Raw genomic sequence first — 25,743 nt, 5'->3', positions numbered from 1 at the left:
TTCACATCATACTGTTGTGTGTAGCAGCAACTCTGTGATTTACTGTGCTCCACATGGCTCACAACAGCCTGTTTTTCTGCCATTTTATAGGACTCTAGCTTTTGTTGCTGTTATCTATTTCTTAACTGGAGCATCCCAGCTAGAAAACACTTAGCAGAAGCCACCACTTCACTTGCTTAGGGAAAGACACAGCTGGAAAGAATGAGGATGTGATGATTCAAGGCATTGGTTGTGATCTTTATAAACTTTATAAACTTTATAAACTTGAATTGACATAGCTGTCCAAGATGTCCCTTCCCCTGCCTGACCATTGAGATCAGCTGAGACTCCATTGTCATTTCTAGATATGGAACTTTCTCAGACAGGTAGGAGGTAATTTGCAGCAGAGCATCCTGGCCTGTGGAACTTCTTTCCTCTAAGGCTACATCTACACTATAGCCAGGATCGACACTCTGAGATCGATCCACCTGCGGTCAAGTTAGCAGGTCTAGTGAAGACCCACCAAATTGACAGCAGATCATTCTCCAGTTCACCCCTGTATTCTACCCCTGACAAGAAGAGTAAGGTAAGTCAACAGGAGAGTTTCTCTCATCGAGCCCTTGTGCTGTAGACCCCACGGTAACTCGACCTAAGGTACGTCAACTCCAACTACGTTATTCACGTAGCTGGAGTTGCATAGCGTAGGTCGACTTACTGTGGTAGTGTAGACATAGCCTAAGAGTACACCAAAGCTCAGGTCAAGTGAGCTACAGACTTAAGGCCTTTTGTTTTTAATTTTTACTGAAAAATTAATGAGTTTTTACAAAAGCTAATCATTTTTAATCAATTTTCACCTGAATATTGGACCACTCAAGTACTTGAAAATCCTATGTTAAGATAATCCAATACATTACATAAAGTAGATGTGTTTATGTTAATAGTAAATTAGTCTAAGTGTAAATGCAAGGCTGTATGTTAAAGTGAGGTAAGATACACACACACACACACACAACATTAGACATTTTTAAGACAGCAGATCCAGATAATTTGCATCCAAGAGTTTTAAAGCAGGTGGCTGATGAGACTGCTGGGCCATTAATGTTGATTTTCAATAAGTCTTGAAGCACTGGGGCATTCCAGAAGACTGGAAGAAAGCTAATGTTGTGCCAATTTTTAAAAAGAGTAAATGGGCCTACCAGGATAATTGTAGGCCTGTCAGCGATCCCAGAAAAGATAATGAATCATCTGATATGGGACTTGATTGATAAGGAATTAAAAGAGGGTAATGTATTTACTGTAAATCAACATGGGTTTGTGGAAAATAGATCCTGTCAAACTCACTTGATGTCTTTTTTTGATGAGATTACAAGTTTGGCTGATAAAGGTAACAGTTTTGACATAATATACTTAGATTCATATAAGGTATTTGATTTGGTACCACACAACATTTTTATTAAAAAATCTAGAATGATATAAAACTAACATGGCACATATTAAATGTATTAAAAACTGGCTCATTGATAGGTCTCAAAATAAAGTTGTACGTGGTGAATTGTCATCAAGTGGATGTATTTCCACTGGGGTAGGGCCAAGAATAGATTCATGCAGGACACTATTTAACATTTTTATTAATGATCTAGAAGAAAACATAAAACCATAATTGATAAAGTTTGCAGATGACAAAAAATTTAGGAGCATGGGAAATAATGAAGATGGCAGAAAACTACACCTCTACCTCGATATAACATGACCCAATATAACATGAATTTGGATATAACGCGGTAAAGCAGTGCTCCGGGTCGGGGAGGGGGCTGTGCACTCCGGTGGATCAAAGCAAGTTCAATATAATGCGGTTTCACCTATAACACAGTAAGATTTTTTGGCTCCTGAGGACAATGTTATATCAAGGTAGATTTCTAGATCTAGATTGCTTGATAAGTTGAGGGTAAGCAAACAGTATGTGTCTGGGATCCAGGCAAGATGCAGCAAGGAGCAGTGAGCGGGGTCTGAGGCAGAAGCAATCAGAGGTCTTCATTGTTCAGACATCTCCCAGAAATGGCTTCCTGGTTTATATGAAGAGTGACAGCCAATCAGGGAATCATGGAGACAGGACTTCTTGCAGGGCTTAGCCTGTCAGCATTTCCCGGTGGTAAACCTGCCTGAACCCATAGTGCAGATGAGGAAGTGGTATCTGCCTTAGACCCTATTGTCCCTGTTTCTAGGTCTGTGAGTTCTTACATCATCCCTGCTTCAGGGTCAGACTTGTCTGGGTGAGCCTCATGAAACTCTCTCACAAGGTTGGGGGCATTAACAGGAAAGGCAGGTTCCCAAGGGAACTCTTCAGGTCTGTATTCCTCCCAGTCTACAAGATAGTACAGGTGTCCTTGGCTACATTTGGAATGAAGGATAGCATGCATCTTGTATTTTTAATGGTCCATGACTTCAAATGGCAGAGGTGGAGCACTAGTTCAGCCAAGGTAGGGGTTCGCAGCACGGGGTTTTAGGAGGGACATGTGGAAAACACAGGGATCATTTGAAAGCAACTGGGTTGACTTTCCGGCATATCCAGAAAGGTCCCAGAAACTGGTGGTCCAGCTTCCAGGATGGTCTACTAGACAGAAGATGCTTCAAAGAGAGCCAGACTTTTCGGCCTATGAAGAGGTCTGGGGCCTCAAGTGCCTCTGGTCAGTGTATCAGGTGTAATCAGGGGTGAAACAATAATTTATGAAGAAAGAACTCCATCCTGCTAAGGCATAGTCCATATTGTTGTAGGAAAACTCAGCAAGTGATAAGAGGTTGTATCAGTTATGTTGGTGATATTTAGTGAAACATCTGAGGTACTGTTCCAGTACCTAGTTCACCTTCTCAGTCTGTTCAACCTAAACCTCCGTTGCTCCAGTTTAAGCCCATTTCTTCTTATTCTATCCTTAGAGGCTAAGATGAACAAGTTTTCTCCATCCACCTTATGACACCCTTTTAGATACCTGAAAACTGCTATCATGTCCCCTCTCCGTCGTCTCTTTTCCAAAGTAAACAAACCCAATTCTTTCTGCCTTCCTCCACAGGGTCATGTTCTCTAGACCTTTAATCATTCTTGTTGCTCTTCTCTGTACCCTTTCCAATTTCTCCACATCTTTCTTGAAATGCGGTGCCCAGAACTGTACACAATACTCCAGCTGAGGCCTAACAAGCGCAGAGTAGAACAGAAGAATGACTTCTCGTGTCTTGCTCACAACACACCTGTTAATGCATCCCAGAATCATGTTTGCTTTTTTTGCAACAGCATTACACTGTTGACTCACATTTAGCTTGTGGTCCACTATAACCCCTAGATCCCTTTCTGCCGTACTCCTTCCTAGAGAGTCACTTCCCGTTCTGTATGTGTGAAACTGAGTGGAGCACTTTGCATTTGTCTTTATTAAACTTCATCCTGTTTACCTCAGACCATTTCTCCAATTTGTCCAGATAATTTTGAATTATGACCCTATCCTCCAAAGCGGTTGCAATCCCTCCCAGTTTGGTATCATCTGTAAACTTAATAAGCGTACTTTCTATGCCAATATCTAAATCGTTGATGAAGATATTGAACAGAGCCGGTCCCAAAACAGACCTCTGCGGCACCCCACTTGTCATACCTTTCCAGCAGGATTGGGAACCATTAATAACTACTCTCTGAGAACGGTTATCCAGCTAATTATGCACCCGAGGTTCTTATGATCTGTGAAGACCCATACTGGAAGCCCCCTCGAGATGGTGATGCCACTCATCAAATGCAGTTTTAATTGTGAGCAGACCCTTATCAAATATTTTGTAGTTTTCCACTGGGATAAGCTTGTGGGAGTAAAATGCCCAGGGGTGCAAGACTTGCTGCTATCTGTGAGAGTGCCACTCCAAGGGCCATGTTGGATACATCAGCCTCCACTATGAATGGGCAGGTTGGGTCAGGATGCAACAGAATGGGGGCCATTTTGAAGGCAGTTTTGAGCTGGTATGCTGTGCTTTGGGTGACCAAATGAACCAGACTGTCTTAAGTAGCAACGAAGTTAGGGGGATGATTTTTCCTGAGAATTCAGCAATAAACCACAAATAAAAATTGGCAATGCCTAGGAAGCATTGTAATTCACGGAGTTCCAGGGAGCTTCCCAGTTACTGCCCTTTGGGGATCCATCTGAATGCCCTCTGTAAAGATGATATAGCCTAAAAATTCAATGGAAGACTGGCCAAAGAGGCACTTTTCCCAGACTGGAATACAGTCCATACTTCCTCAGCATTTTTAGAACAGATTGAACGTGATGACAGTGTTGTTCCTGATTTTCGAAAAATACTAGGATATCATCAAGATAAATGACAAGATATTGATCCAATATGTCCCTGAACACATCATTCACAAAGTGGTGGGAAGTTGCGGGGCACTGGTTACACTGAATGGCATTATTAGGTGCGTTCGAGGACGTATCAGGAAAAGCAGCCAACACTGATTTAGGAAACAATGTTTCCAGATGTCCCCATAAAATTGCTCTGATAGCAGCACAGCAGGGCCTTGCTCATGAGGGCGGTGCTCCTCTCGGGCTTGTGAGGTAGTTGCCTCTCCTTGTGAACTCGCTAGTGGCTCTCAGAAGGTTTGTACTTCAAACATGAGTTGTATTGCATGGTTTTGTGACTGAGCCAGCTGCCCATGCAGGGCCTGCATGAACTGGTCCATCTGTGCAAGGTAGCTCACTCCTGGGTATTTTGGGCCCTCTGGGAGATGCGAGTAGGAATTGCATCCGCCCCTTCCATTGTCTGTTGAGGGATTGCAAGAAGGGGAAAGTCTGGGGGTGGTCTGAGCAATCTGTCAGGGCTTGGTTGGCCTGTGAACATAAGGTGAGCTGCTCAGTATCTGGGTTGAAGATCAGTCCAGGACAAGGCCAGGCCAAAATTGCAGTCAGAGTCCATTACCAAATTGAGAGTGTGTCGTGAGAATTGGGTCAGGCCAGGCCATGGTTTTGCATCAAGGTCAGCAATGGTCCTAAGCCAAAGACAGTAAACCAGGATCAGGGTCAGGAGCCGAGAGTCTGGGATCCAGGCGAGTTGCAGTAAGGGAGCAGTGAGCAGGGTGTGCGGCAGACTGCACACTGGAGATCTGCGTTTTTCAGACAACTCCCAAACATTGCTTCCTAGTTTATATAAAGAGTTCCAGCCAATCAAGAAATCATAGAGGGTTGTCGCTCATGTCGTCCTTATGTCACTCATGACTTGCTGTAGGGCTTAGACTCTCAGTATTTCTCCATGGCAACCCTATAGTGTGCTTGCTAGAAATGAGGAAGTAGTACCTGCCTCAGACTCTGCAGTTCTCAATTCTACACCCTTACATTCTTACATATTGCAGTGCTGGGATGTATAAATAGGGGGCTCTCAATTAGGAATAAAGAGGTTATTTTACCTCTTTATTTGGCACCGGTGCAACCACTGCTGGAATACTGTGTCCAGTTATGGTGCCAACAATTCAAGAAGAATGTTGATAAATTGGAGAGGGTTCAGAGAAGAGCCGTGAGCATGATTAAAGGATTCGAAAACATGCCTTATAATGATAGACTCAAAGACACTATCTACTTAGTTTAACAAAAAGAAAGTTAAGGGGTGACTTGATCACCAGTCTGTAAGTATTTATACAGGGAATAAATATTTAATAATGGACTCTTCAATCTAGCAGATAAAAGTATAACATAATCCAATGGCTGGAAGTGGAAGCTAGACAAATTCAGACTCGAAATAAGGCATACATTTTTCACAGTGAAGGTAATTAACCATTGGAACAATTTACCAAGTGTTGTGGTACATTCTTCATCACTAACAATTTTTAAATTGAGATTGGATTTTTTTTCTAAAAGATACGCTCTAGGAATTATTTTGGGGCAGTTCTGCGGTCTGTGTTATACAGGTCAGACTAGATTATCATAATGATCCCTTCTGGCCTTGGAATCTAGAAGTATATGTACTGTTAAGATGCAGTTGCATGAAATAAACCATGGCATTAAACTGCTTTTACTTTCAATACTCTCACTTTTCTCTATTTGTTGCTTTTTTTCTGTATTCCCATCCCCCAGTATTGACCCCATACTTACTCAGGAAATTATGACATTTAATGTTTTGCATTAATTTTCACCCATTTTTAATTGTTTGTAATAAACACTGATAAATCCCCAGGAAATTTTAAAGAAAATACAAACTGAAAACTAAGGGCCTGCTACAGAACATGATGAAAGGCTCATGTAATTCGTGTTTTTCTTCATCTTGGATGTGGCAGCAGGGAGGTGGTTTGTTTTTTGTCAGCTGAGCTTATTTGACTAGTTACTAAAAGCCACAGGGTTTTTTTCTTTTGGCCACATGATGGTTGGACCCTTTGTCAGGTTCACAAAGAGTCTTCTTCCCAGGGCTGCCCGGGGGCGGGGGAGGGGAGGGCAAATGGGGCAATTTGCCCCAGGGCCCGGGCCCTGCAGAGGCTCCCACAAGAATATAGTATTCTATACTATTGCATCTTTTTTTTGGAAAGGGCCCCCAAAATTGCTTTGCCCCAGGCCCCCTGAATCCTCTAGGCAGCTCTGCTTCTTCCCACCTTCTTGTTTGCCATTTTCTAACCACAACTGCAGTTCTGTGGACAGGGCCATCCTCACCACCACCTCTTTATTAGTTAGTTTTGCAGTCTCACTGTGCAAGGGTGTGTTGCAAAGGGCCCTCTACCCACGTGCATTGAGAGTTCCAGTACAATCCTTCCCATGCTTTCACTTTTCTATGTGCTTGCACAATGCTACCAACATAGTACTGTGGCCGAAGGCTACAATAGGTTCCTTACTTGGCTGCATGGTTGTTCTATGTGGCTGTTTAATTTTAGAAGCCATAAGGTAACTAGATGCCAAAGCCATGGACACAAAACAAATTTAACTGTACGTAAAATAAATAAGCTGTGAATCAGACAGGTGCTTTTCTCGTTATTTTCTGAATTTCTGTTCTATTTTATCAAACGGCTCATCATTAGGAAAAGAAAGGGGAAGGAAATACTGTACCATGTGCCATATTTTAACAGGATAACTCTAATTTGCTGTGTACAGAATGATAACAGCATTAAGATTTTCTCAGTTTGCTGTCTCACTTTGACAACCAGGGGTCACCATTACATTGTTATGTTACTTCCTCAGGAAGAATGAGAGTTTCATTATTTGGCAAGACACAAATCACAGTAGGGTGACCAGACAGCAAGTGTGAAAAATCGGGATGGGGTGGGAGGGGTAAAAGGATCCTATATAAGAAAAAGACCCAAAAATCGGGACTGTCCCTATAAAATCGGGACATCTGGTCACCCTAAATCACAATGATACTGTTTAACAAAAGCTGATATTAGCATCCGGTTTGTTTGTTTTGTTTTTCTTTTCTATTAAAGTATTGAAATGCTACCCTACACTGTACAACATCAATAATACAAGAGTGCTTTCTTTTGCATAGCATCTTTCATACAAAGCATAGTCCAAATCCTCCACAGAATTAAACAAGGCAGGATAGCAAATAATATATGGTATACGTGATAGAAAAACCATAGTAATGAACCTGTATAGGGCCAGATTCTGAGGTCCTTATATAGCTTGAACTCAGGTGTTCCATTGTTCATTGTTCAGCACCTCTAAAAATCAAGGAAAATTATTTCGAACACATTTGAATATGTTGACCTTAACTTTTCTTTTTTTTTTGCCTTAGTTTTTCCATGTACAAAATAGGGGAATTATACTTATCCAACTCTTTAATGAACTTTGAGATCTGTGCTTTGAGCACTGCATGGTGCTAAGTAGTAACATACTTGAGCCAGTAACATTTTAACCCAGAAGAAGTGTGCAGCACAATAAAAGATGTCAGGAGAAACAGACCATTACTGAGTCTGGCAAAAAGTAGCTTTCAGTGATAGGACCAATAAAATGTCTCAATTTCATATGGGCAAGTGTGTTAAGAAGAAGAAAATATTAGTTGTTGGCTGGAGCGGGCAGAGTTACAGCAACCTGGAATGGACTGGTGACCATGGGCCTGATTCTCTGTTGTTCTGTACCTTGTATAGACTTTTTACATCAGTGTGAAGTGGGCATAAATTGCTACCATTCTGGTCTATTAACATTTTGCCGCCAGATGCTCCATGTGTAAGAGGCAGCATGGAAGAAAGCATGAAAATGGTTGGAGGAAATAGGACAAATGGGCAGTCGAGAATGGCAGTGCTATTGAAGTGGAGGTAATGAGGGCCAAGAGTCAAGAAGAAATAAGTGGGGAGAAGAATTATGGAATGGCCTTAAAAGCAAGCAACTTGGTGTGACAGAACTGCCACATGTCACTGTCCCTACCTATGAGCATTTCAATATTTAAAAGTTTTGGTTAGTCCAGAATACAGCAACCTCCCCCTTCAACACCATCAGCTGGCAAGACCAGATGATCACAGTGCTCTGCTCACTCCATGGGCTTCCAGTAGAATGTTGTCAAACTCAGCATCTTGGTGTTCATATTCAAAGCCCAAGACACTGAAGACAGCATCCCTCCATTCACAAGCATGACCATCCCCAACAGCTAAATCCTCAGGAGCCATGACACTGTCAGCTTCAAGAGTGTCAGAGGGAGAAGGCTTCTTCAGCAAAAGGGATAAGGCTTTGGGATTCATTACATCACGGCCTTCAAAATAAAGTGTAAAACTTGATTTTTCAACTTAGCTTTCCCACAGACACAACCCTAAGCAACAAAGAAGAGGAGAGAAGGACGAAAAGGAGGAAAAAGGAAGTGGAGGCAAAAAAGAAGTAAAGGCAAGAAAAGCAACAGTAGGCAGAGAGGAAGAAGGAGAGAGAGAGAGAAGGAAGTATATTTGGAAAAAAATTAGAAAAATTTGACCACTGACCTATTGTGATTTTGCTTATTATCTTTTCGGAGATAATAAGATATCACAGTGATGGGCCCCACAATAGAAAGAAAGAAAGAAAGAAAGAAAGAAAGAAAGAAAGAAAGAAAGAAAGAAAGAAAGAAAGAAAGAAAGGGGAGGAGGCTGATATGGGAAGGGCAATGTGCAAATGACTTTAGCATCTATCTATCTATCTATCTAATGCACTAGATAGAGATCAGATGGGTATCAGGCAGGCCAGAGAGTAGGTTATGGGAGATAATGAAGAACTGCACAAAAGTTTTAGCTATGTGATCAGAAAGAAAAGGCTAGCTCTGAGAGATGTTATAGAGGAAAAGAACAGAATTTGAACGCAGCCTGGGTGTGAAGGATGTGGCAGAGGGAGGAGTTGACAATGACCCACAGATTATGGACCTGAATGAATGGGGAGAATGTAGCACTTCAAAAAAAATCTAAAAGCAAAATTGGATTTGAAATGGTGACTATTTCACACACACATATTTGCTGTTTTCTCACAGTCCTGGCTGCAAGCATTATAACAATTCTCTTTGAAGCAAGGAAGAACGCTCCAAATATACCCCTCTTCCAGCTCCATTTGTATACTTAGCATGGGGCAGGCAACCTATAATAACAGCAATAAAAGTGAATTGATGGTTCCCTGGGGCTCATATTAGTAGAAGAATCCCAGGAACACAATGACAAAAACATTCTTTAAATTATACTGTTTTGCCTTTTTATGTTTTTATAGGATCTGTTATTGATTTGTTTATATTCCATTTACTTGTTAATGGTCTAGAAATACATTGTACAGTATGTAACGTATCATTATCATACTTAGCTCTTTACTCTTCCAAGCCATTATTTGGATTCCATTTTCCTGTCTTGTATCTGGGGACCAAAGTAGCTGATGTACATACAGTTAACGTTGAAGGAAAATGGTTGTATCCTGCATGGGTAACTATATACATATATGAAAGACATTTTTCTATTTTCAAATTTACATTAGTGTAAAGAGAACATTCTTTAAAAAACTCAGTGAGGATTAACAGCAAAAACAAACATAGACAGCTACTTTGGCCTTTTTTTCCCTGGCTTCACTACTCACAGTTTTAATCATCCATCCAGGCATTGGGCACCTCTCTGTCTTGTTGATGTAGCATATTGTTTTAAGATATAATCTTGCAAAGTGTGTTTTGCATCTTGTTTGAGCAGTGAGGATATATTTACACTGCAGATGGAAGTATGCATCTCAGCGCAGGTAGGCAGACACATGCTAGCTCTGTTTGAGCTAGCGTGCTAAAAGTAATAGTAAAAGTAGTGTAGGTGGCAGCTTGTGCTAGCCACTTGAGTATGAACTCGCCCAGACCCTATGGGTATGTGCTTGGTGAGTAGCCTAAGCCACCACCTATGCTACCACCAGCTACACTGTGCTTCATCAGAATTTTCCAACTGTTGCATCGCAGAGGAGCAGGGACAGAGTCTGACAACCCATGTGATCATAAGCAGAGAGTTCTTTATTCATTTCCAGCATGCTCTTATATCCTCTTAAAGCAGGCAAGCAAGCAGTTGCTAATTGGTTAATTCAATATACACAGCCGCAGCTGTAACCCCATCCTAATTAACATCCTACACACCTGTTTGACTTATCATCCTATTTACAGTTAGCTGGCCGATGAGAGCGCACCCAAGGTCAGCCCTTTATACACAATTCCCAACGTTATCGGCTCGTCCCAGAAGCCTAAACAATCTCAGCATTTCACACTCCATTGCCAACACTTCCCCCCTCCACCCAAAATCAAAAAGGAGGGGGAAAAAAAAAGGGATAAAAACATTAGCAAAACATTTCCAACTTATAACAACATAACACCACAATCTATCACAAACCAAAATTAAAACTTTATAAAGCCAACCTATATAACCATGCAATTCTTAACATAACCCCAACAACACCAAACAAAAACAAAGCACAACAAATAAATGGTGTAAATTCTACAGGATTCCCCCCTTCTCTATAGCACACCAACTTGTGGCAAACTTCTATTACCAAATCATCCCGCAGATGTCAGGCGATCAAACTGACACTGAGGGAGGGGGGGGTCCTAGAAAAAACACAACATAAACCACATAGAACACAAAAAACAATTCTGGCCAGAAAAAAACAAACAAACAAACACCACAAAACAACATAAAACACATAACATAAATTTAACTCTGTAAATAAATGCATGGTATATCAAATACTAAGCAGCTAACATCCATATTCCTCAATCATCTAAAAAACAAAAAACAAATATACCCCTACTGGGCAATCAATAATTACATACAATATACAAATACCCTTAGTACCATCAGGCAAAAAAAAATTACATCATCAATTAAATCATTTACAGTAATACAATTGCATCCTAACTTACTTCTAAATTCAACTGCTATTCCCTCCAGCAACCACAGAGTTAACTTTGTACTCTGCCTAACATTACTCGCTAGTAGTTAATTACCTTTTCTATCAACTGCACCCTCAAGGTTATCAACCAGTATTCCAAGCTTGTTGTCTGTTGCCCGCCGCCTGGGCCCGATCCTTTTTTCCTCCTCAAGTTCTCTATCTATTGCGTGCCTGCCTGGGCCCGATCCAAAGCACTTTACATAAAGGTATTTTGGGTCACATAAATTCAAAGCCATTCTCCCAAATTTCCTAGATTTATGCCTACAACTCCCCGCTTTAAGAATACTCAACAAACCTTTAGGCCGAATTTTCTCAAACTTCAAAAACAAAGGTAACCAAGCTCCAGAGAGCCGGGGCAAGTAATGGGGGGGCAATCAATCATTACTTAGAACACACAAATACCCTATACATTCAGGCAAAGCAAAAATTTATCCCAATTAATAAATCATTCAGGGAGGATCAAACAAAAAGAATCCTGGCATAGCAAACAAGCAACTTTCCTCCAGGGGCCCAGGTTGTGTACATCGTGTGGCTCTTTCAGACATTCCATCCACCACTGCAGCAGACATCTCTGATACTAACACAGTTGCAATTGCTTCACTGCTACTGCTTGCAGCCTCAAATCCCGAATGAGCAGTGGTAACAGCGTGGACTAGTTCAGGAAATAATACTGCAGGCATTGCTTCTAAAGGCTTTAAAATTTCAGCTGAGGTTTCCATAGATGTTACAGTTTCTGCAATGATTTGTGCTTCAATTGCTGCAGCTGTAACAGGCACAAATGTTTTTTGAGCCCCAGAGCTTTCAATACTAAAAATGGGTGAGCCAGTATCTGCCAGCTGCACAGCTAAATTCCCTTGCTCCTCTTCGTCTCCCTTTCCACACACAGGCAGTTCTTGAGGACACATGTCGCTCTGTAGAGGGGCCCCATTTACAACTGCCCCTGGGCATTCTGATACTAGGTTAGATGGCGCATCTCCTACATCATTCTGCATGGGGGCCTCAGCTGCAACCGCTTCAGTGTGCTCTGATTCCAAGGTAAACACAGTATCTTCTACCTCTGTCGTCCCAGGTGCCTCAGTTACCCCACTCTGCATTGCATCCCCAATAAAAGCTTCCTGAGTGATTTGCCGCCCATCGGATCCCTGAAGCCGAGCAGTTCGGGTGGGCTTGCGCAAAGTGACGTCCATAGCAAAGGCAGGTCGGGGAGGGCCAGTGGATCCAAACCCTCGAGACCCGCGGTCAATCGGGGTCGGTCGGGGCACACATCCCTTGAAAGGTATTAACTGAGCAAGACGTGTACCAGCAGTTATAGTCACAGGGGGACAGAGGGCACGTACCATTATCCCAATATTCCCCGTATAGTCGGCATCAATAAGGCCAGGCAAAACAAAAATACCTTGTTTCGATGTCGACGAACGGCCAATCAAAAGGGCACTCAGTCCAAATCCTAATGGACCATCGGTGTTGGAAGGAAGAACTTGAACCTCGTCAGTCTCTAAAACTACATCTGTCGCTGTGGCCAAGTCCACTCCGGCACTGCCACGGGTTGCTCCGGTGAGGTGTTCCAGGCAGCCGGGTTGGCGGGTGGAGGCATTTGTGTCGTCGCGCTCCTCCGAGGGGCGCTCCGTGATCCGTTTCCCGGCAGCGGTGTTCCATCCTTCGTGTAACGCGCCCAACAGTCGGCGGCGCGATGTCCAAACTTATCACATCGTGTGCAAGCGCCAGTTGCAGCTTCAGATGACACATCAGAGGCCTGCTGCCCATTTTGCATAGGGCAGTCCCGCCGGAAATGCCCGGGTTTTCCACAACCAAAACAGGGGCCGGCTGGCCGGGTCGGTCTTCTAGCCCCCCGCTGTCGCCCGAGCAGGGGTTGTAACGCCACGGCCAGTGCAGAGGCCTGTGCCTTAGCATGAATCGCTGCCTTATCCGTCTCCTCAAGCATAGCGGCCCTACCACATGCCTCGATCATTTCCATCAGGGTCGCAGTCTTGGGCAAGGTGGCTAATATACGGCGGCAAGTGGGATTTGCATTCTGGGTTGCAAGATCAAGTCCAACTGCAGTTCTGGCCTCTGGCGTCAGATTAGGAGATCTATCAATAGCCTCTCGAAGGCGATCCAAAAAGGTGGAATACGGTTCCGATGGGCCTTGCATAATTTTAGCGTAGGGAGGGCTCGGCTTTCCCATCTGGGGCACCGCTTTAAAGGCTGCCAAAGCCAGTTCCTGCGACTGCTGCAGGATCCGGGGATCGAGGCGGGCTTGCAAATGCGGGTCAACAAAGCGACCGGCTCCCAAAAACATATCAGCAGTGGCCACGCGCCGAGGATCATCATCCGGTAAATCCAAATTGCGGACAAGAGCCAAGTCAACTCTCTTAGCCCAATCATCTTTCCACAACAATTTCTGTGTAGGTGTAAGAAGCATGTCAGCTAGCTTAATCGCATCGTACGGACACATTGCTTGGCCAGCAAATACCTGTTCAATGATAGACTGTACATACGGATTATCTAGTCCATAAGCCATGATCGATTTCTGTGCCTCACGGATCAACTTCCAGTCCAAAGGGGCCCACCGTCTATGATTAGGATGTTGAGGGTCTGGCGTAATCACCGGAAAGGCCTCAGGTGTTAGACCTTCAAGGATGGCTTCTCTTAAAACTCCATGCCAGCGCTGTACCGGATCCGGAGGGTCCCCAGTTGGAGGGTCCCCGGGGCCAGGAGGGGCGGGGGGGCGAGTCGAATGAAAGCACTTGTGAAGATGCGATCGCGATGATCCAGGTGGAAGACCTTCCAATCGGTCCAACTTATCACATATATGCTGCAGCTGTCGACCCTGGCGCTCCATCTCCTTATAGAAGGCATCAGACTGAGTAAACTGAGTAAACGTAGTCAAATCGGGATATGGGTTCGATGGCACATGTTCCACCCGAGCCTCCTCTGTCCCCCTGCAATCGTGGCACCCCCAGGCCCCGTGGACACGGCATGGCTTTGGAGGGGGTGCATACGGCAAGGCTGTCTCCATAGGCTCGGGCGTATCGGGGGGTAACGGGACCGTAGCAGGATCAATCATGTCGGGGCCGATAGCCACATTGGAGGGTAGTGGGGCCGTAGCAGGGGCAACATCATCCATAGGGTAGGGGTTGGAAGCCAAAGGTATCACCGTGTCCTCACCACCGAAAAACTCTCTGGCTCCAACCGGCAACACAGAAGGCATTCCGGGCGTTGGGCGGCAAGGCTCAGAAAGGGCCGCCTGCACTCCTGCCTCGGCCGCGAGAGTTTCTACTATCTCCTTCGCCTTATTCCATACTGGACTCAGGGAGAAGGCCTCCTTATCGCCCCGAGCCACCGACTTCCAAAGCTCGGAGCCTAGCCGCTCCCAAACAGTTTTATCAAAAATTGTACTTGGTTGAACAGAAAGTCCCCTTCTCCGTCCCCACCGCAGCAGACGGGATAACTTATCAGAGGGGAGCTTCTCTCCCTGCCGCTCCGCGATGCGCATCAAATATTCATGCACCGTCCTTTCTTCCGCTGATGCAGCGGTTCCCATGTTAGCTGCTCACCTCTGAGCTGGGGTGTGCCTCCCTTTTCAGATGCCCTGCGGCTTGCCGCTCGACACTGAGCTCAGGTGCGCCCCTCTTTTCGGACGCCCTGCGGCTCCTAGCCGCTCGACACTGAACTCAGGTGCGCCCTTCTTTTCGGACGCCCTGCGGCCGCCGCTCAACACTGAGCTCAGGTGCGCCCCTCTTTTCGGACGCCCTGCGGCTCCTAGCCGCTCGACACTGAGACTCAGGTGCGCCCCTCTTTTCGGACGCCCTGCGGCTCCTAGCCGCTCGACACTGAGACTCAGGTGCGCCTCCTTTTCTTCTTTTCAGTTCAGGCCACCAACACTATCCTCGTTCGATACGAATCACGTCGGGGTCACCATTTGTTGCATCGCAGAGGAGCAGGGACAGAGTCTGACAACCCATGTGATCATAAGCAGAGAGTTCTTTATTCATTTCCAGCATGCTCTTATATCCTCTTAAAGCAGGCAAGCAAGCAGTTGCTAATTGGTTAATTCAATATACACAGCCGCAGCTGTAACCCCATCCTAATTAACATCCTACACACCTGTTTGACTTATCATCCTATTTACAGTTAGCTGGCCGATGAGAGCGCACCCAAGGTCAGCCCTTTATACACAATTCCCAACGTTATCGGCTCGTCCCAGAAGCCTAAACAATCTCAGCATTTCACACTCCATTGCCAACATCCAACCAGCTCTGTTTTTCACCAGGATTTTCTGGCTAGGTTGTTTAAGGACGGAAGTGATTTGCTTCCAGAGTCACATGATAAATCTGTGGAACAACTGGGATGAAAGAAAACCCAAGATAATCCTGCTTTTGCTTTAACCACTAGACAATATGGCATCTTTTCTTCTAAAATAACCCCTTCAGATTCAAAGGCTCGGGTTCCTAATGAGCCAACAGGTGAAAATCTTCCCAAAAGTAGCTAAAGCCATATTCTGTGCTAACTGTGAGCTCTTGTCAAGGGAAAAAAATGATCTCCTTTAGAAAGGTGATGACTCTCTGTGGCTAACCTATTTGACAGAAAGATCAGGATGTCTCAAAAATTCACATACCAATGAAATGACATTGTCCCACTTAAACGATGTCTTGTTCTCTTGCAAACTGCATTGCGCTGTTGTCTTTAGATTTGCTTCCACTTCCATTGAAATCTCTGGCAAAACTCCCATTGACTTCAGTGGAGGGCAGGATATATAACCCTCTGGCCAAAACCTTACTGAAATAAGGATTAATTCAATACAAGCACAAAGCTTGAATAGCAAAAACAACCATTTATGCCATTGACTTCACCATCAATATTGCAGAAGTAATGGCTGGTGTACATAATAGTCCATCTAAGATGGTCTCAAAGGCTTATGGCAGTAAGGACCAGTGGAGTTAAGAGCGGAGCAATGTGAAATGCCTGATGTGGTGTTCCAAGGTCCATAGAAGAAATATAATTTCCCTAGATAAATCACAGTTAGTCCCCGAAGGTTGCATAACACAGAAGGCCCATGGAGTTCGAACTTGAGTCTCTTCTCGCACTGGTGTAATTCCTTTGATTTCGATAGTTCCTCCTGATTTACACCAATGTAAAAAGAGAATCAGGCTCTAAAGCTGCAGAAGATTTTTCTGCTAGAGTGAGCTCTAACTGTTTACCATTAAAATATCATATTATTGTAAACTTGAAATGTCATTCTGTTACAGTAAAAGCTTTATTAGAATGGCTTCATCATTGCTACTCAAGTTCAGGTTGAACTGGCGATTCCATTATAAATCATAATTTTCCAGGGTCCCTGGGCCATTTCAAATTGCATCAAACTCTGAAATTTGATATTCAAGGAGCTTTCAGGCCAAATGCAAATTTCTCTCTCCCTTTGTGTTTGATGTCGTTCACCACAAATGGCTGAAATCGGAGAGGTCGTTTTTTAATGTGGGTATGTAAGAAAATGGCAGTTAGACAAGGTCTAAGCGGCTGTTCTGACAAAATGGAATAATTAAATAAGGAGAGAAAATGTGAAAGGTAAAGAAAAATTAAAAGTGAACACAAGAATGCTAGTGAATGGAAAGATAAAAACTCTTTCTAAAATGACTCAGGCATGTTGAGATAGATCTACTGAACACATACACAAGTCAGTATTCTACTGTATTGTTTTCTTATTATAGGTCAGGGTATATCCTTTTTAATTCCCTTTTCTTTAATTGCTTATTTCACAGTGATGAATACACTGTAAGTATCTAGAGAGAAGACAGGCCAGAGTTTGTAACACTAGCTGCCATCTGGTTGGGAGAATGCACGAAAGCTTCTCCCACCTTGCACCTTCCACTCAGTGGCCAAGCACAACTGCACTTCCTGCACTTCCCTGGGCATAGGAACAGGTCCCCACTAGCACCACTTATGGTGCTATCAACCCACAGAGAGTGGAGGTAAGGTGAATTATGGCACAGCATCATGGCTGCCTCTTGACCAGACAGCATAATTGTTGGCCACAATGCATGCTCCTGTGAGGTGGCAAAGTAGTCACACTGGCCCTGCACACCGGGGAACTCTAGGAGGCATAATGACTTCTTCAGGTGCACTGATTCTTGGAGCCCCCTCTGGGCAGCATTGCTCTGGCCGAAAATGGTACAATCTGCCCATCTAGCTGAAACAACCAATCAGGGATGTCATTTCAGAAAACTTCAGGGTTTAGGGGGCAAAGTTGTGTCAACATATAGAACATTATATGTGATTATATAATATTATATCCGACAAGGTTGGGGAGAGGAGAGAGTAGAAGACATAATATAGGATAGAGATCTATGAAAAGTCTGAGGGGGTGCAAACCAGCATTGCGGGGGCAACTACCCCCCCTTACGCAATAGCAAATGATGTCCCTAAAACCAATAAAGGTTCATATTCTCGACTGCCTTGTGGTCCTTTATTTGGTGACTCGTGCTGGCACAAAGAGCTAGAAAGCAGCTAGAGCTGTCCAGCCGACAATTCTCTTGGCACGAGGGAGCTCTTAGCTAATGCAAAGAGTGTAGCTGCCTTTTGCACCAGCCCCCCCATTCAACCCTGGTGTCGGGAGGCGCATTGGGGTAGAGTGGAACTGAGATGAGCCCAGAACATGATAGGCTTTGGCTTCTTCCAACTGGCATCCAGGCCTGTGAGGACTGTTGCCAGCTGGAGTAGGTTGGAGCAGCCTTTAGGCCAGAACTCAGTTGGCACTGATCAGCTCTGAAAAAAAGGGATCTGATGGTTCCATTCCCTATCTGCTGCACCGAAGGCAGCAGAGAGTCTGGGCCAATGTGCTCAGTTGTCCTTAACTCACCCCGTTCCCCGAGTTACTGCAGATAATCTGACATTAGATGAGCCTGTGTATATATGTGTACGTGTGCGCTTTAGTCCCTAGAGGCCAAAAGGGTGAAAGATGCCTTAGCTCATCACTTCCTGTCATTTTGGTTGGATCTCAACCTGTACTTATTTACTAATTTTTTTTAATAACCTTTATAGTAAGAGGTTTTGGCATGACAAAAGAAACATCTGGAGGAACGTACAGGAACCTTAGCAGGTCTGCATACTGTACTTACCGTAAAAGAGAAATTGATCATTTATTGTGATTAATTAACCAAAAAGTCACAACACCCATCAGTAGGCAGAGAAACCTGGAAGGCCACCATATGTTTTCATTATCAGATGCGACTGTGAACAGTAGAGGGTTTTCTACTAGGGAACATGTGAAACTTAATTAGACAGTAAGTGAAATCTCATGACAGATGGCATTCTAACTTTTTTTAATGGATTCTGGCAATTTTTTTGTGTTTTTGTTTTTTGCCTCCATAAAAGGAATAAACTTTTAGTAGCAATCACTGAAGTTGGGCAAATTAATCAGGGCAGATTAACATTTGGCTTCAGATAAAAAATACAAAACCAGTGAAAATATTATGAGGACGTTGCTCTTTTTTATTTATACTTCATAAGAAGATTAAAAAATCTTAGTAAGAGAATCTCTCCCTGAGGAGTATAAGTAAATCTGGTTTGCCTCAATACATTTATCTGCTTTTCTTTATTATGCCACAAAGGGATTTTTTTTTCTCAGTGCATTTGAATGAGGAATTCAGAAATCAGAGCCATGGGGAAAAAAATCACACTTCTCTTAGATCTAATTAGACGGCATATTAATTAATTGTGTTTGATCATGATACAGGCCATGTGGTTAATGGTAAATTAAATAACAGGTGTAATGTAAAACCAAAGTCCTGCCCACTTGTGGTCAATAAAGATCTCAAGCTACTTGATACAAGGGTAGGGATATTACTCTGGTGTCCTGGCTACATTCCAGCATTGGTAGTCACATTCTGCTTATCTAAAATTCCCCTTCAATTTCAGCTGAAGGAGTCATTCTTTCATCCAACTGACTAGGGGTCACCAAGTGAAATTAATTGGAAGCAGGTTTAAAACAAACAAAATAAAATATTTTTTCACACAATGCATAGTCAACCTGTGGAACTCCTTGCTGGAGGATGTTGTGAAGGCCAGGACTATAACAGCATTCATAAAATAACTAGATAAGTTCATGGAGTATAGGTCCATCAATGGCTATTAGCCAGGATGGACAGGGATGGTATCCCTAGCCTCTGTTTGAGAGAAGCTGGGAATGAGCCACAGGGGATGGGTCACTTGATGATTACCTGTTCATTCCCTTTGGGAGACCTGGCATTGGCCACTGTCAGAAGACAGGATAGTGGGCTACATGGACCTTTGGTCTGACCCAGTATGGCCGTTCTTATGTTCTGACTACTTGTGTGCTTAGGTATGTGCCTAAGTACCTTGCCAAATCAGGGCTGTGTTGCTGGTGCAGGATGGCTAGTGTTTCAGCAGTGAATGAGTGCTACATCTGGAGAATATATCTCTTTCTTTGATTCACCCTACGGAAAGTGGTGTAGTCTGATCAGAAAGCATTTCATTTGGAGTGTGAAAATCTTGCTTTGTAAAGATATTGGGCAAAAGTATTACTGGTTGTAATAGCTTGAAAGAAAAATGAGGACAAAGAATATCAAGGGACGAGTCAAAAGCCCAAGTTCAATCTAAAGCTTTTCATGAGAAAACGGAAATCAGCAATGATGTTTTTCACCACAAACAATGCAGTTGTCATTTGTGGCTCCCCACTGAAACCAGAAACTGAAGTAAGTGATAAAGAAAGAAGGGGAAATGGAAATTTCATCCATGTACAATTTAAGGCACTCATCTTTTCTAATGTAAAGTTACAAAAGTAGTCACCTGTTAAGAAAATGAAATCCAATTGCATTCTTCCTCCCTCTGAGAAATCATTACATTCAGTTAACTGAAAAATGCCCATGCACAACAAATGAGCTGTTGTCCATAGTTACAATAAAAAGAACTGCAGGCTGTAGCCAGTTTTGGCCAGTTATGTTTGGGTTTATTATAACAAGAATTCATATTAATAATGCACTATGCAGACCTAGCATAGGAGAAGCAACATTGTACATAAAGAACACACTGCTCCAAATTCAGAGGTGATGTGTATGTTAGACCACCTTTATAGTCAATTGGATTTCCTTACACTATGATGCCCTTAAAACTACTCCCACCACTTTATTGATGTCTAAAAGAGACTAAGTTGGTGCCACACATCTGTTGAGAAGATATAGAAAAGCAAACCTTAAAGATACTGCTACTCTAATTTAACATACACCTTCTTCCAACATTTCAGTTTGTCGGTTAAACCCACTTTGATTCCTTTAGACATCGGTAGATTGAGTGTAAGTAGCTGTAAAGGAATCTAAGTTAGTATAAGGGGGTGTTACACAGTTTAGAGTGGCTCATGACCATGACTGCCAGCCTCAGAGCAGAATGTCTAGAAGCAGGACAGAGATCCCAAACTGGTGGTATGTTCTGTAATTAGACTTCACCATCCCAGTAACAAGTGTGAACTTCTAATGCACCCTAACAGTCTTACCATGGAGTCACAGGCAGTCCCTTTGGGCATGCCAGTCTATCTTGCCACCCAGGCAAGATGGACTTAGTGATAGTCAATTGCTATACACCAAAGATCATAAAATATTCAGGTTGCTTCCAGTCCCAAGAGACCAGTCACTTGTTCAATTTGTATCTTAGATAGCTCACCAAAGACAATGCTTTGTAGCCAATCCTGTAATAAACCAGGGCCGCCCAGAGGGGGGGGGCAAGAGGGGCAATTTGCCCCAGGCCCCGAGCCCCACAGGGGCCCCCACGAGAGTTTTTCGGGGCCCCTGGAGCCAGATCCCTCACTTGCTCCGGGGGGCCCGGAAAACTCTTGCGGGGCCGGGCGCAGGAGCTTCTTCGCTCCTGGTCTTCGCCGGCGGGGGGGTCCTTCCGCTACGGGGCGGACGGACCCCCCCACTGGCGAATTACCGCCGAAGACGGAGTGGGACCCGCCGCCGAACTGCAGCCCGGTCTTCGGTGGTAATTCGGCGGCGGGGGGCCCTTCCGTTCCGGGACCCGCCGCCGAAGTGCCCCGAAGACCGGGCTGCGCCTCGGCGGCGGGTCCCGCTTCGGCGGTAATTCGGCGGCGGGGAGGCCCCGCTGCGGGTCTTCAGGGCACTTCGGCGGCGGGTCCCGGAACGGAAGGGCCCCTCGCCGCCGAAGACCCCGGGCCCCCGGAATCCTCTGGGCAGCCCTGTAATAAACTAACTATAGATTTTGTAACAAGGAAAAAGAAGTGAGAGAGTTATTACAAGGTTAAATTAGACAAACATATACACACAAATGAGTTACAGACTATGGTTTTAAAGGTGACAGAGTTGTAGTAATCTGTCAGCTCTTATGTCTCTGTCACCTTTAAAACCATAGACTGTAACTCTGTCCTGCTTCTAGACATTCTGCTCTGAGGCTGGCAGAGGAAAATAAGAATAGCTGACAGGAAAAATTTTCATCTCTTTTGCTGTTTGGACTCTCACAGCGCTGGAACTATGGACAAAAAGCAGCGATTCCCCAGAGGGAGCCTAAATTGGTGACACATTAATATTGAATTGGAAGAAACTGTAAATTACATCAAGATCATTTTGGGCATGTATATAATCTTTACGATAGCCACAGGCATTATTACTGAGACAGATTCTTAACTACTTGTATTTACAGAAAAGCTGTTAAACACAAATACAAATTCTAGATGAAATACTAGATGAAACATCCCAAATATTGATATTCTCTACTACCCTCAACACATACATCCTCATCGGCAATCCCTCAATTCGAGGATGATCTCTACCACAGATTTACATATGGGTCCTCCTGAGATGACTCAGGAGTCTGATCCTGAAACCACAGATCCATCCTCAGTAGGTACAGACATTTCCTGGCAGGTCAGCTGCCTCCTGGGATAAAGTTCTTTTTTCCCTTCCTTCTCTCTCTATCTCTTTTCAGCATCGAGGGCAAGGTGCTTCTCCTCGAAGTGAACCACTGCCTGATGGAGGATGTGACACCACTGAGGTCAGTTGGTGACTTGCTCTGCCCAGCTTGTGATGTCCACATTAGTTGTCTTGATATATGCTTTCAATGTGTCTTTGTAGCATTACATTCTAAAATGTATTCAAAGACCTATAATAAGGCCTGGCAGAATTCTATTTTTTATTATTTTTTGACAGATATTGATGTTTATTTTAAGCATTTTTAAAACATTTTTATCAATTTAAGTTTGTACAGTTGTGTGACATTAAGGGTTTTAAGCATTTTTATTATTATTTTTATCAATTTAAATTTCCACAGTTGCAGAAAATTATGGCGGGGAGGGCGGGGTTGGACAATATTTAATGACAGAAGTTGAGATTCCAAAATTTAAGACTTTATAGCCATTAAAACACAAACTGTCAACATCATATGCCAAAATATATAAAGTACATATCTTTAAATCAAACTCTAATATGTTCTCAAGCACAGTTTTCTTACCTTGCCTAGCTGCAAATTTCTATTATTGTCGATGGAATTATTTTTCTTTGGTTGGTGTGTGTATGGTGCAATCAACGTTTACCAACATTTACTGATAAAAATCAAATCCTTACTATCCTATATATGATTAAATTATAAGGATTTGGAACCTGATTCTGATCTCATTTACATTTTTTTTCTCGGTGATGTAACTCCAACTGACTTCACTGGAGTTCTTTCTGTTTTATTTTGGTGTAAATGAAAGCAGAATAATTTCCACAAAGAGCATGTGGTATCCAGGACTAATATAAGCGTGAACATACTTGTTTCCGAGTAAGAATGACTTCAACATTATGGAAAGGTCTCACTTTAGTTGATTGTGAATCAGCGACCTACCTTCCTCAGGAACAAACAGAGAGAATTTCTCCGGAAAGAATATGAAGCCAAGTGTAGAAGATGTTAACTTAGACTTAGTACATGGGGTGTCCAGAGGTTCATGTGAACAGCACTGTCCACTGTGAGCTGAATTATCACTGAGAGCAGGAATATTATTGAAACTGACAGAATCATAATTCCTGAGTATGAAAGATGAAGGGAGTTGATGATGTCAGAAGCAGTTAGGCTCAGATTCATCTCATGTAATTCAGGCCAATGATAGTAAATTACTATGTATTTTTCCAGCGAGTTCAGGGACAGTACTGTGTACTGACAAAGCATGTGAAATCTATGTTCCTTGGGCATGGGATTCTAGCATCATTAGCCATGGACAAGTGTTGCACGATCTCCTAGCAAAGAAAGTAAAAACAAACAACCAAAAAAAATCCTATCAACTTATGGTATTATATGAATTCAGATAAAATGTCCACTCGTGCATGTTATCCCTAAGCAATGGGAAAACATAAAAAGGAGCACATTCTTTTCAAAAGACTGCTGGAATATAAGAGTACCTCATATCCATATTTGGCTTTACTGGCTTAACATGCAGCTCTTTAAGAATGCAGATTATCCCCAGCAGACATTTTAATGGGGCACAAATTGCATGCAGGTTTCTCAGCATCAATAAAGGCAAGCCCAACAATGAAGTCTTTGCATGAAAGTAGACAGTTAAAAGTACTGCAAAAGAAATACCTTTAAAGATCAATGAAACATCTTGTAGCACTCAGGGGGAAAAGATGTAGTGCATAATGGTGTTCCAATCCTGGAAGAACTATGCTATAGTTATGAAGCAATTTAAAATGCCATAGTCAGCAGCACTCAGTTGCATTGTGAGGTATATCAAATCTTGGACACAAAGTGGACCAATCTATAGAAAACGTTGGAAAATAAATGAGACATTTCTATTTCAGCCAGAATTGGATACAATCACATGACTCTCAACTGTTAAGACCTAACAGGGAAGGAACCCAAGGCTAGAGGTTAAGCAGTTAAAATAGGAACTGGAGAATTTGTAGACTAATATGTATAACAAAGTGACTAGAGGCACTATGGTATAATATTGGCCCCATTAGAGTCAATACCAAAAGTCTCTAACTTCAATAAGACCAGGATTTCAGTCTGTATTACAAAGATACATTTCTTACAGAGAAATCTTCCCCTGTGATTTCACAGTGGTGCAAACTGTGTTGCCAACTGGAGGGAGCTTGATCAATTAGCAGCATGCATCTATATATGTGCCTTTCCCTTCGTAAAGTGCCTAGCAAACCATTGGTAAAAATATATATTATCTATATTACACTGGAACCTAGAAGCCCCATTTGAGATCAGGGTCCCATTCTGTTAGGTGATGTACAAAGTAAGAAACACTCTGCCCTGAAGAACTTACCATTTAAATACACAAGATAGACAAAGGGTTGGGAACTGAGGCACGGCAAAATTAAATCATTTGCTGAAGGTGACAGTGCCTGTGGCAGAACCATACATCAAACAATGATATCCTGAGTCCCAGTCCAATGCCTTAGCCACACAACCATACTTCCTCTCAAAAAAGAAGAATTTTGCAGATTAACACAGCTGAGATTCTAGCTCGGGTCCTGTGGTTTGCTTAGTAAACCAAAATGGTATCTATCCCTGGTTAAGTCAATAGGCATTATGAAGATTATCTAGATTATGAAGTATCTAGATGCCTTTACGTCTCCTCTGGATTTTGCTGTTTAAATGTATTAAATGTTATATGTGTATAACTATGTTATAATTTGGAAAATCCTGAAAGATTACTGTCACTGAAGATTTTCAAAGAAAAACTAAGGGGTGAAGGTACAAAATTAAGAAAAGCAAAATTTAGATTCAATATCAGGACAAAATTCCTTACAGTGAGCTCTGTTAAGCAGAATGCCCATGGTTTGGGTCATTTCCAAATGTACTGGAGAAAGCACTGGGAATATACCATAATGAATCATCAGGCACTGGGCATGGGACGGTGATGACTTCATTGTTCTATCTGTAAAATCTATGATTCTATAAAAGGCAATTTTCACAGAGAAAAAACTGTAAACAGTAAATCTTCATGCTGTGAAGATCTGCATTCACTGGAGGACTTGGCAAAGTTTCATATTCATGAAGATATCTATGGTGAAATTGTGGCCCCATTAGAGTCAATGGAAAAACTCCCACTGCTTTTAAGGAGGTTAGGATTTCACCCCAGGTTTAACAATGAAAGGAAAATATGGTAATTTGGCAGAGATGTATCGTTTCTGATTTGCAGCTTCACTGTCAAAATTTCATTACTGAACACTTTCGGGCAGGAACCAAATTTTTTATTACATGTTTGTACAGTGCCTAGCATAACTGGGCTTCAATCCTGATTGAGCCACTAGGTATTATTGCAACACAAATAATTATTATTGCTAGAGATGGGCATGGCCCATGCAGTTCTAGGTCAAGGTCCAAACTTACCCAAAGTTCATAGAGCTTGGAATCTTACCTTAATCAGGTTGGAATCTTACCTTAATCAGGTTTTTTTCCCCTAGTTTGT

This window comes from Mauremys mutica, chromosome 4, assembly GCF_020497125.1.
Source record: "Mauremys mutica isolate MM-2020 ecotype Southern chromosome 4, ASM2049712v1, whole genome shotgun sequence".
Lineage (NCBI taxonomy): Eukaryota > Metazoa > Chordata > Testudines > Geoemydidae > Mauremys > Mauremys mutica.
The sequence above is the reverse complement of the archived record's forward strand: the minus strand, read 5'-3'. Positions refer to the sequence as shown.